The sequence below is a fragment of the Rhamphochromis sp. 'chilingali' genome (assembly GCF_963969265.1).
Source record: "Rhamphochromis sp. 'chilingali' genome assembly, chromosome: 16".
Taxonomy (NCBI): Eukaryota; Metazoa; Chordata; class Actinopteri; order Cichliformes; family Cichlidae; genus Rhamphochromis; species Rhamphochromis sp. 'chilingali'.
The window spans coordinates 16,711,535-16,723,938 of record NC_137943.1 but is presented as its reverse complement, the minus strand read 5'-3'; positions in this window follow the sequence as shown (position 1 = coordinate 16,723,938).

Sequence of the window (12,404 nt, the reverse complement as noted above, 5' to 3'; positions counted from 1 at the left end):
AGAGATGCTTAAGATAAAGGCAAAGATTTTAATATTATCTTTATTATATTGTCAGGGAAGGATAGACATGAACTTTCTAAGCATGCTCCATCCATCTCATCCAATTTAAGCACAAGATTACACTTCATTTGGGTCTGAAAATTACATTAATTTTGCTTTGGACATTTGTCTTTCCCTTTATTTCTTTGCCAACCTCAGGTCAAAATGTAAATCTTACATACAGTAAAACGTATTTACAAAGCGTGTTGGATAACTGTGTGAGCTGGGGGCCTACCTCAGCTGTCAAAGGGAGAGAGGCTACATCCTTGCCAAGATGCCAATCAGTTGCAGGACTAACACAGAGAGAGGCGACCATTCACATCCACACCTATCACAATTAGGAATCCCCAGTTAACCCAACTCTGCATAAAATTTTGATGACCACATTCTTAATTTTCCTCATCCCAAGTCTTCAAGATACTTGCTACATTTGTCTGGTACGCAGTAGTTAAAGGATAACACGACATAAACGCAGCTATTCGCTCACTGTTTTGTTTGTGTTCAAATAAATGTGAGTTTCACAGATCAGAGGGATGATAAACAAATTTATGATGATTATCTAAGGACATGAAAAAGACAGAAAACTCCATGCAGAATGAACTGGATGTCTTATCGGTTTAGATTTATTGTTATCTCACTGTGCCTGAGGTGTTGTGCAAGCATAACAGTGCCCTCAGCTTCCTGACAGTCATCTGACACCCCCTGAAAGCCGCACAGGTTTAGGGTTAGGAAATAATCCGTCAGAAAGAGTTGTCGCACACGGACAAGCATTTAGCAGCGTGTGTCTTCCTGCTGAGTAAAACGTCCCCACTTTGTGAACAATGACTTAACAGTAGGAACCAGTGAACTGGAGCTTTGAACCACCTGTAAGGTGCCTGGGATCACCGGTTGCCTGAATTATTGTTGTGACTCATCTGTCTAAATCTCGGACGCACATCCCCACACACAAACATCAAGCCTCTTGTGTTTATGTGCACTGCAGATTCTGAAACACAAACATAAAACAAGCTACATGCTCTCTCTCTCTCAAACACACACACACCCACATCCCTGCCTCCTCGTGCGCAGATGCACACACATATACACACAGGCCCACCTGTGTAGATAAAAGGTAGATGCTGTAAATTCCTTTGCTTCCCACACAACAGCTCCTCGTTTGTCAGCCCAGGCAAAGCAGCCCATGTCTGAATCTGATACCTCGCTCTTTTGAAGTCGCTGTCATGCACATGCACATCTAACACAAGCCTCATACTCTTGCACACAGGCAGACAGCAACAACACAACGCAGTGTTTATGTGTCTATATTCGGGGTAAGCTAAACCTAAATATCTCTTAGTTTCTACTATCTCACGTACGGCCTCGAGCTAGGAACAACGCGGGCCCTGCTGATTTTGTTTTAAGCTCTTCATTAATGAGAACATTTGCTCAGCGAGTGATGTCATCACATTTGTGCGCAATGTCACAGTTCAGTGATGAGAAAACATGTCCAGTTATGGGTCACAGCAGGGCTGGAGCCTTACCCAGCATGCTTTGGAGGGAAATTATGTAAACAACTGTTCAGACTAATGTTCACACTCATGAGAGACTATTTTGCATGTACCTAAAGAGTAGAAGAAATTATCTACTACTTATCTAAACCCAAACCTTATCCTGAGGTTAATATTAGTTTAAGCTCACCCTAATCTCAAACCCAGTACAATATATTGATTTATGTTGTGGGGACCTGCTCCTCTGAAAAGAAGGTGGGTCCCCACAGATTTATGTCCCCACAGCTGAAGAAACAGGAGTGCTGAGTCATTCTGGGAACCACATAAGATAGGATTTAATAAGATAAAAAATTAAGGTGTGTTGGACTATTCCTGAGCAGTACAAGAACTACTTTTAAACCTTTTCTGCCTCCTCTCCCCAGCCAAGAAATTAAATAACAATATTGTTAGTCGGTAACAGCTTTTGCAATTAGGGAGGAATGTAACAGCCGTAATGACGGCAGCAGGCACATCACGGTCTGTCTATGAAGCGTCATAGAAGGGACAGCATTGGACGTAAAACTGCTCAATGTGTCTGCTTCTCGTCAGCATTGCCAGGACAGTGGATGTTAACAGTAAGTAAAAATGAGCTCCTTCCCTCCTTTCTGTAAGCGAGTGCAGTGTGTGGGCCCAGAAGCTGATAGTCCAGATAACAGGATCTTCCAGTGCCAACTCCTGACCTGTGTGAGGTGAGATCAATGAAGGAAGAAAAAACATGATAAAGGAACAAAAGACAGAACTCATGATCTGGTGCTGTTGGTGTGCATGTGTGTGTGTCTGTGTGCATGCACTGCTTGGGTGGCCCGAGGATGAGCGCCTATTGTTGCTGGAATTCAATAGGGCTGATTAGTAAAGAAAAGTGTGTGTGTGTGTGTGTGTGTGTGTGCATGTGTGTGAGAGCGGTGGGTGCGTGTGTGTGTGAGTGTGTGTGTGAGTGTAAAAACATGCACTGGCATGCGTGTCTGTGTGAAGCAGGGGGTGGTGTATGTGTTTCTACTTTTGCACTAAGCACAGCAGAGAAGAATGGGGGAATTAGCTGTAAAGCCAGTGAGAAAGCAGACTTCAGGGTGACATACCACACAAATCTGGGGAACTAGGATTGCTTCTCTTCACATCCACAGCAGCGCTTTTCCTCAAGAGAATAATTACAGTAAAGTGTAAACTGTATTTTAAAAGGATATCTTTTTTTGTTGGTTTGTTTGTTTGTTTTGTAAGAACTGATAGTTCTTGTTGGAAATCTGAAAATTAAACCCACCATAATCCAGAAATTGGCAGGAGACACAAATGCTGTTCAGTGATTTTTGTTAAGCCAACCTAACAGCCTTCTATCTCTAGCGCCACAGCTGAGATGTAAGAGTGGTGTTGATCTTCTGATCCAAGTCTTGAGGACTCTGGTCACCAGTCCATGCAGACAGCTGTGAGACTGTAGTGATATCCTCGACACCATCTTCCTACCTGCAAAAAAATATCAACAATCAGAAATTAGTATTTCTTAATTACTACTATCTAATGGCTACTATGAACTTTGTATATTCTCCTTGCGTCTACGGGTTGTCTCTAGGTACACTGGCATCCTCCAACAGTGCATGCTAGGGTAACTAGGTGGACTCCAATGATGCATTAAGTGTTTTTTCTTCAGTCACCTTTCTCACTCACTATGTGTTAATAGACTTTTCTGCATGTAATCATACTTGTTATTAATCCACAGCTCTCTTCCACAGCATGTCTTTTATCCTGTCTTCCTTCTCTCTCCCCAACCGTTTGCACAGATGGCCGCCCCTCCCTGAGCCTGGTTCTGCCAGATTTTCTTCCTGTTAAAAGGGAGTTTTTCCTTCCCACTGTTACATAAGTGCTTGCTCATAGGGGGTCATATGATTGTTGGGTTTTTCTCTGAATGTATTATTGTAGGGTCTACCTTACAATATAAAGTGCCTTGAGGTGACTGTTGTTATGATTTGGTGCTGTATAAATAAAATTGAATTGCATTAGATTTTATTTGAAACATGTCATCTTTAACTTTTTGAAAATGAGCTTGTTTAGCATGTGGCTAAAACGTTTTCATCCTAACTCTAAAGGGGTGACCAGCACGATTGGTTTTTGAAGTCTGGTTTTGAAGACAAGTTTTTCACGAGTGTTGGTTCCAAAAATACCGGATGCGGTAAGGAAGGGCTGGTCTGAGTTGTTAGCCAGTAAGTACGTGCTTTCATACCTGTATTATGTAAAAATGGTATTACCGTAATTTACAAAATAGACTTAATTTTTCATTCAGCATCACATAAAATGAGTGATTGAACTGATAAAATCAACAGGAAAACCTTTATAGTGATTAAGACAGAAAGCTGCTCCCCCATAGACTTCTAAAGGTCCGGAGTTCTTTTTGCAACCACATCTATCGTCATCTGGTGGCCTTCAGGTGGAATGCCAATTTAAGGCGCTTCTACATTAGCTTCTGTTTTAAGACGCAGAAGCTAAGGGCTGTAGTCATCAGCAACCAGGTGACTCCTAAGAGGTCACTAACATTATTATTTCAAACTTACTCTGTAATAAAGTAAATATTATAACTTATGCAACCACAACTCACTCACCTTTACGAAATTACTTTATTAAATTACTATGATTGAGCTTTTTGTAGTTTTTTTTATATATATTTGTGGCAATATTTTAGGTGTTAGCAATATTTTTCCTTCAGCAAATGTTTAATGAATCAAAGAACATGTTGTTTCACTTATATACGTAGTTACTCACCCATCTGAAACAAAATGCTCCTTTAAGGCTTGAGTTTCTCTGCTGCTGCATGTATTTATATGTGTTCCTGCATAGTGATTGCACACTGTAGCAGACCGCTGCTCCGACGGAGTTCTTCTAATCATCTCTCACAGAAACAGAGGAAGAACGAGATCAATATTTACTGAAAACGCTCTTCAACATAACAAATGTGTTTGTAATCTATGCACCGTGTGTGTGCGTGTGTGTATTTGGTATACCTTGGCCGTGACCGGGCCCGTCGAGGGGTGGCAGGAGGAGGAGGAGGTGGAGGAATGCTAAGTTCCAGGCAATCATGCAGAGAGGCAGGAGGGCCCATATAGTGTAAACATGTTTTAAATAAACAGGAACCAGCGTAATGCCCTTTTAATTGATTCATTCTGTGCTTTGCTGTTTACAGAAGGGCCTAAATATGAGCCTCGTAAGGCAGAGGCCTTGTGTTTATAAGTGATTTGTTTGGTTCAAACAATAACAGTTTGAACGCCAAACGTAGTTGTGGATCAGCCCTGATGGGATGTGCTGTAGTACTCTCTGGCACAGCAATTTCTCTTATGTTTTTCATGTACTCTTTCTTTCTCTACATCACTTCCTTTGTGCATGTGTGTTTCTCCATTTTAGGGGAGAATAAAGGAGCTAAAGCAGCTCTCTACAGTGCCCCACTGTCTCCTCTTTGCAATTTGCAGGCCAGCCAGGGTATGCTGGTGCGTCTGTATGTGTGACTGAAGTTTAAATTGCAGCCACAGTGTAATGATATGGTGGCATGGCATTGAGGGGTACTCCAAAGGGAGGGCGGGGGTTGGTAATTAGACATATGCCGACACAGACACACACAGAGTGTGAGACGTGCACACACAGACACACACAGTGAGGCAGAGAAAGAGAGCAAAGCTAAACACATCCAAGTGGGGTAGTAAAAGCTAATGAAGGCTCAGCGCTAGGCTGGCACAGACAGCCATTTCATGTGGTGAAGAGGAGAAGAGGAGGAGGAGGACTGGGGCAGGCTGGGGAGCAATAAGGCAGAGCCTTACTCTACAGAAAGTTAGGCAAACCAGATGATAAACTATAATTGACAACATGCATGAGCGTGGTTTTTCAATATCGTTTGTCTCAGGGTCTGCCAAATCATTGTCTGTGCAATAGAAAAGGCAAACAATGGCATTAACACATTAACAATAAAACTAACACTCACGTGTAGGTAGCTTATGATGGAACTGAAGTAGTTAAGTGTCAGCTCAGGACCTTGGGGGGAAATCAAGACCTCGGTTAATGATAACAGGATAAATGATAAAAATGTTAGTAGCATAGAAGCAATACAAATACACAATAACATGTATCATTTGCCTTTTTAGACAATATCCAAATCATCGTGTCATTACGAGGTAAAAATGTTTAGTTCCATCTTTTGATAATAAACCAACGTTTGCAGCAATGTTTCTCAAACACACTTCAGCGCTCACAGTGTGGCCAGCGATGTGGTTTCTTTAACGCTTTGTTTTGGGGTTTGTTTGTTTTTTAATGAAATTTGAGCTTCAACGTTTTTGTTTTTAATTCGTTGCCTGTTCATCTGTCTTGCATATGCTAACTAGGGGTTTCTGTTTGTCTCAAACCAAAGTCTGTTGCTCGTTTTATTACAAACAAGACATCACTTAGCATAAGTCAGAGAAGGTTTGACAGGGACTACGTAACTATTTTGTTTTTTAAACAACAGAGAGAAAAAAAATTATTTGAGCTTGGTGAGATTTACAAGCTTCATTGAAGAGCTCACTCTTAAGCTTTAATTCCTGAAATATTATCATTGTCTGCGGACATGGATCACTGGAAAGGAAATCTTTATCTCATTATCTGATTTCTTTTTCTTAAAACAAGTGATACAATCTGCTAGTTTGGTAACATGACTTCATCTGTCATCCTTTTGCAATTATCTCGCTGAACGGCCACATTTCTCTCTCTTTCGGGGAACTTAGTAAAACACGAAAATTAAGTTGCTATTCTGGAAACCTTCGCAGCGCATCCCTTTGCTGTGGTTTGGGAGAAGGCCGTAAAGCTCTGTGTGTAGGTTCAGTTTTTCTTTGAGAACTTTGGGGTCCACATGTTGTACCCTGCACTATACAAGCAAACATGCCTTCTCTGTTGGCTCCTGTAAAAAAAAAGGGAGAGAGAAAAAAGCCCAAAACACTGGTGGGTTTTAAGGATTAATTTCAAAAGCACACTAACACATTTCTGTGCTATTCACGGTTTGTGGTTTCAATTGGTGTTCCCTTAAAGAGGTCGTATGGAGGCCTGCTGTATTTCAGTCTCTACAGTTTATATATAAAGAAAGTGATTGAATTCAGGAATAGAATTTATGGGCTAATTTCACAGTCATGGATAAAACTTTGTTTTAATCTCCCATTAAACTTTCAATGGACAGATTTACATTAAGATATAACCCTTATTTTGCAACCCCCAACCACCACCACCTCCTTTTTTTGTCAGATAGCTTCTCTACTTTCTGCAGTTTGCTTTAACTTTGGAAACTAATGAAAGCCAATAGGGGAATTGTGATGACAGAATGGCCCTGTGGACTTTTTACCAACCAAATAGAGAAGTTGAGGAACCGCAAGTTGCACTCTGTGACCTAACTTAAAGTATGTGTGAGGTTGTGGGTGTAAAGCCATGTAGATGACATTAATGATATTTCAGTACTGTATCTAAAGGCTATAATGCCTTTTACTTTCAAATTCTTCAAAATAGCTTCACATGTAGGGTGACAATATTTAGGATTTTCACACCAAGCATCACAATGAAGAAGAGAAGTGATTTAAATGACTCTGAAGGTGGCACGTGTGTGGTTTCAGACTTGTTGGTCTGAGTATTTCAGAAACAGCTGATCAACTGGGATTTTCCCGCACAAACATCTCTGGTGTTTACAGAGAATGGTGTAAAAAAAAAAAGAGAGAGAGCATCAGTTCTCTGGGTGATAACGTCTTGTTGATGCCAGAGGAGAATAGCTAGAGTGCTTTGAGCTGATGGGAAGGCAACAGTAACTCCAATAACCACTCGTTACAACCAATTCATAAGAGCATCTCTGAAAGCTGCAGAAGACCACACTTAACACCAGTCCTGTCAGCTAAGAAGAAGAACTGAGGCTACAGTTCTCACAGGCTTACCAAAACTGGACAACAGAAGATTAGGAAAAACACTACCTGGTCCGATAAGCCTCAGTTTCTGCTTCAACATTCAAATGGTCGGATGAGAATTTGGCATCAACAAAATGAAAGCATGGATCCGTTCTGCCTTGTACCAGCAGGTCAGGCTGGTGCTATAATGGTATGGGTGATATTTTCTTCACTCTAGGCCCCTTAATACCATCTGAACACTATTTAAACACCACAGCCCACCATGTTCATCCCTTTATAATCACAGTGTACGCATCTTCTGACAAACTCATACAAAACAAAAATAAACATTTATTCAAACTTGTAAAGCGTGATCCAGTGATGCAATTAGGGTGTTGCTTTTTTACAGTTTACATTAAACGTACAGGATGCCCACAGATGGGGTGTGGTCATATGTCAGATTTAGCAGCTTAAACCACCCAGCCAAAGTCATTACAGGAACTAATCATTCCTTTTAAAGCCAAACACTCAAATCACCATTACCAGTTACCTGGCTACCACAAAAAGGCAGGGAGATAACCATTATGCTATTCACAGGTAGATTCTGTTTTAAAATACAACACCATCACATCAAATTGTTGCTAATTAGTAACTTAATACAGCATATATAAAGTACTACTTACAGATAAAGTATCACTACATAAATACCAGTGGATGCACGTGTTAAGTTTAGTTCTTTGGCCTCAAAACGGCTGTTAAATGAAACCATTTGAATTTTAGCATAAAAATCTACTGGACTGTAAACAATAGTTTTCTGTTTGTTTGTTTGACTTATAAAGAATTTAGTAATAAAACTATCACATGAGAATGTAGTAGAAGCATAAAGTAGCATACCTGTAACTTGAATAAGTGCACTTAGTTCTGTGCCAACACTGTCATCAATCTTGGCTTTAGTTTATTTAAATATTTATCTTACTGAGTGTGCTGACTAGATTCTAGTGGATCTGTAATATTAGCCAGCAGTGTATATAACATACACTGCTGGCTAATCATTAACAAAAAGCCAGTTTTCTGTGCCCATAATAATGATTCTATTAATTGCATTTTTAACTTTAGGTATAAAAATGATAATTACATTAATGTACAGGCCGAAAACACATGCCCATAGTGTTACTGTAATTGCAGGTACTGCATGAACCATTGTTTACTTCTGAGCCAAAATAAATAAATAAAATTATTGCTGAAGAAACAGATATGCATTTGCGAGCAATGGGGAAAAAATAGAACTTTGTCTGGCTGCACTCACAAGTTCAAAGGTGAGTGAAGTCCTCAGTGAATGACTCCAAAGCTTGAAATGATGTGGCTGAAGAGAAAATTTAGTACTTACTTTTTTAAAATAATGGCATGGAAAGAAAGAAAAAAAGGGTCACTGGCATTATTTACTGGATCTCCACATGCCAAGAATACGAACATGCTTTAATGAGTGAATGTTCCAGTTGCACGTTTAGCTCTCTGGCTTGAGAAGATTTAATTCCCTGCTGGATGCGCAGTGGGTTCAGTTATGGAACAGCACGTACCAACCCAAAGCTATGCTATGGAAAAGAAGAAAACCTGCATTCTAATACTGGATCTTGAGTCCTGTCAGCACTTTTATTTCAAATCCCACAGTTAGCTGTACCTGACTGCATGCTGTCAGTTCTGTTTGTAGTTATATTGCTCTCTGCTGGTCATGTTGTAAAATGCAATACAGACCCTATATATTTAGGGTTTTTATCTTAGAAAGATAAAAAAGATGAAAACCATTTGATAAAACCACACATTACAGACATGATTATAGCAAATCACATGCCCACTACGAACTGCCTCATTGGTCAGTATTTCAGCATCACTATAGGGCTGACACAGAATTAAAGTCCGCTTCATATTTAGGGAAAAACTGACTAATGCTCGCCGACAGCTTACACCCAAATGCTAAACTTATTCTAAAGACCTAATTTCATATTAGTGTTAGGTTTGGCAAGGGTTACAGAATTATTATTGCTATTAATACCATACAAAAAAGAAAGAATATGAAAAAGTAGTTCAGTTTTTCCTTCTCTGTTTCTCTCACTGCTCCTCTCCTCATCTGTCAGCCTTCCTGGGTGGTTTATAAGTGTGCTCAGCTCACGTACAGTATGCATGTGCATGTTTATTTAGTCTGTATAGAGGAACAGAGCTACGGCCTCCGCCAATTTTCTTTACACTGAGAAAATATGCTTTTGGACGGGTGGAAAAAAGGGGAGCGGTTAAACAGTGACAGGGCCAACAGATACAAGACTGCGTTCTTCTTCGGATCAAACACCACCAACAATCGACGCTGTGAAGCCAGCACCTAAAAATGCCGCTGTGTCCTTTCGGCAACTGTGATCTTTGCGTGGCGTGACAGTGTTGAGGCCAACTTTGGTGTTTAAAAGAGGAGACTTGAACTCAAAAACCCAATTTTCAGTTTGTTTTTTTCTAGTGTTTTTCAGCCAAGTATTGAACCCTTATCAGTATGAACAAACAAATGTGGAACAGAGCTGGCTGCTTGAAGGGAAAGCCCACCCTGAAGTCTCTGCAACATGTGCGAGACATTCTCCGCAACAGTCACAAAGTCATGAAAAAAATCTGAATAAACACGCACAAAGGTATATGAAAATAACAAAAGCATAAAGCCACAGATGCTACTGTTTTGTTACATTATTTCACATTCCCGTGACCTAGCCTGTGTATAACAGGATGTGCATTTACAAGAGCTCATGCTCAGTTTTGGGACAGACACATGTGAAGTGATAAAACATCATCACCGAGTGAGTCAATTCAAAGAACATTTTAATGATGTGCACTGTCAGCTGGTTCATGGTTTATTTTGTAGTTTAAAGCTTGAAAAAGAGAAACAATGTGTTATAGCTTTAAATATATATGTTAAAAAGAAGAAAATGTGGATGAGGATGTGTGATACTTTACTAACCCCCCCCAAATGTTTTTGTAATCAGGCAAAAATCACACCTTTGTGACAGTTTTTAGCTTTATGTAAATGATGAGGGCATACTTGGACTAAGTGCACACAGAGACAAGGTTTCTTTACATTTTTTCTTATCTTACTCGGTCCACTTGAGGCCACTGGGGAAGTGTTGAGCTGAGGACTATGGCTGTGAGAATGGATGGACTGACAGAGTAAGGGGAGGAAAAGGGGGAAGGAGAACTGCTTGGAAAGGAGAGGAGGGAGAGGAGGGTCTAGAGGTTTAGGGGATGAGAGGGGAAAAAAAGGGAGGAGGGGAATACCACCCACTAAGCCAGTTGTGGAGAGGTTCTGGGGGTTGGACTGCCCACAGGAAACAGTTGTGGCTCCATCCCAGGCCTCACACCAAGCAGCCCTGGGCCACCCAGTCATCAACAGACAGACCTACCAAATGGCCTGGATGCTCAACCGACAGGGATTTGTTTATTTTTCGTCCTTTGGTGGTGGTGGGGAAATTGTTCAGCGCAAGCTGTTTATTAGAGCTTTGATTTGTCATGTGTCAGCGTTCGCTCGTGGAGAATGTGTATACATAAGTCTAGCTTGTGTATAGTTAGGAGGTTTGAAAATTGAGAGGGTGTGGGCACGTAGTGGGGAGGCTAAGGGGTGAAAAAGAAAAGAGAAAAAAATGGGAAGCCTCCCACACTGAAGGCAAGGCTGAACTGCATTATGGGTCATTCTCCAGCTGTCCCTGATTGTTGATGTCACGGAGGACTGAAATGTTGTGCCTGGTTTGCAGTGAGTGTGAGAAGAGAGGCAGCGTGTGGATAAACACTGGATTCTTGTGGTCGCAAGCATGAAATGCAATAGGCCAATTAGATCAGCTTTTAGCACATTTGGGGATCACTGTGGAATGATCAGGGATGTGTTCACGGACTGGAATATCTATAAATGTAATATTAAAAGAGGCCTGTTTGGTTTCAGTGATGTCATGATAATGCCCCTACCCTATTAAAAATAGCCTCCCACTGAAAAAAGCTGCAATTATATTTGTTTGCAGCATTTTTATTATATTTTGTACGGATGTGCCAAATCAATAGTCCAATATCGGCATGGCTGCCATTGGACTATGGAAAACAGGACTAAAGTCTGTACTTGTAATGTCTCTAAATTTGTTGTTTAGGTTTCATTGGTAATATTCCTATGATCTAAAAAGTATTTCAAAATTTAAAATAAAATCTTGCACAGAACAGTGTTTTATGTGATCTACATGTAAACAGTTGTTAGCCTGTTCATGTTAAGATAACAAAATCACTGTGTCATAGTGCAATGTTGTATTGCTGAAAGTCTAATTACTCCATAATGTGGCAAATGTGAATTCTGAGAAATGCATCGGTCTGTTTTCTGTCATTATTTTTAATGTCACATCTCATAGTGATCTGTAGCGAGTTAAACTCTAGGCTGCACTGCTACATTTGAAGCGAGTGGGAGTAGTCTGGACTTTCTACCAAATAAGTAGATACAGTCCTGTCAAAACTAACTACACTCCTACTCTTTCCAAAGGAATTATGAGGGTAAGTAACAGCCAGGTGCTGCCAATCAAATGCATGTGTCATTAATTAAGCATCTGCAAGTGTGACCAAACTATGAAAATAGGGGTTTTGGTACTTTGCTGGTCTGGAGCATTCAGGTGTGTGTTAACACAATGTTACAATCTTCCCAAGAGCGGACATCTCAGGAAATTCATCCCAAGGTCAAGGTCATGCAATGCTCACAGAAACTGCAAAAAATCCAAAAGCTACATTTCAGACTTTACAGTCCTCCGTTAGGATGTTAAATGTTAAACTGCGATTAGAAAAATACTGAACAAATAAGGTTTGTCTGGAAGATTTGAAAGGGGAAAGTCTATTCTCGCTAAAAAGAACACAGCAACACGACTTTCCCAAAGTTGCATCTCAACAAACCACAAGAGTTGTGGAACAATGTCTGTTGGACAGAAAA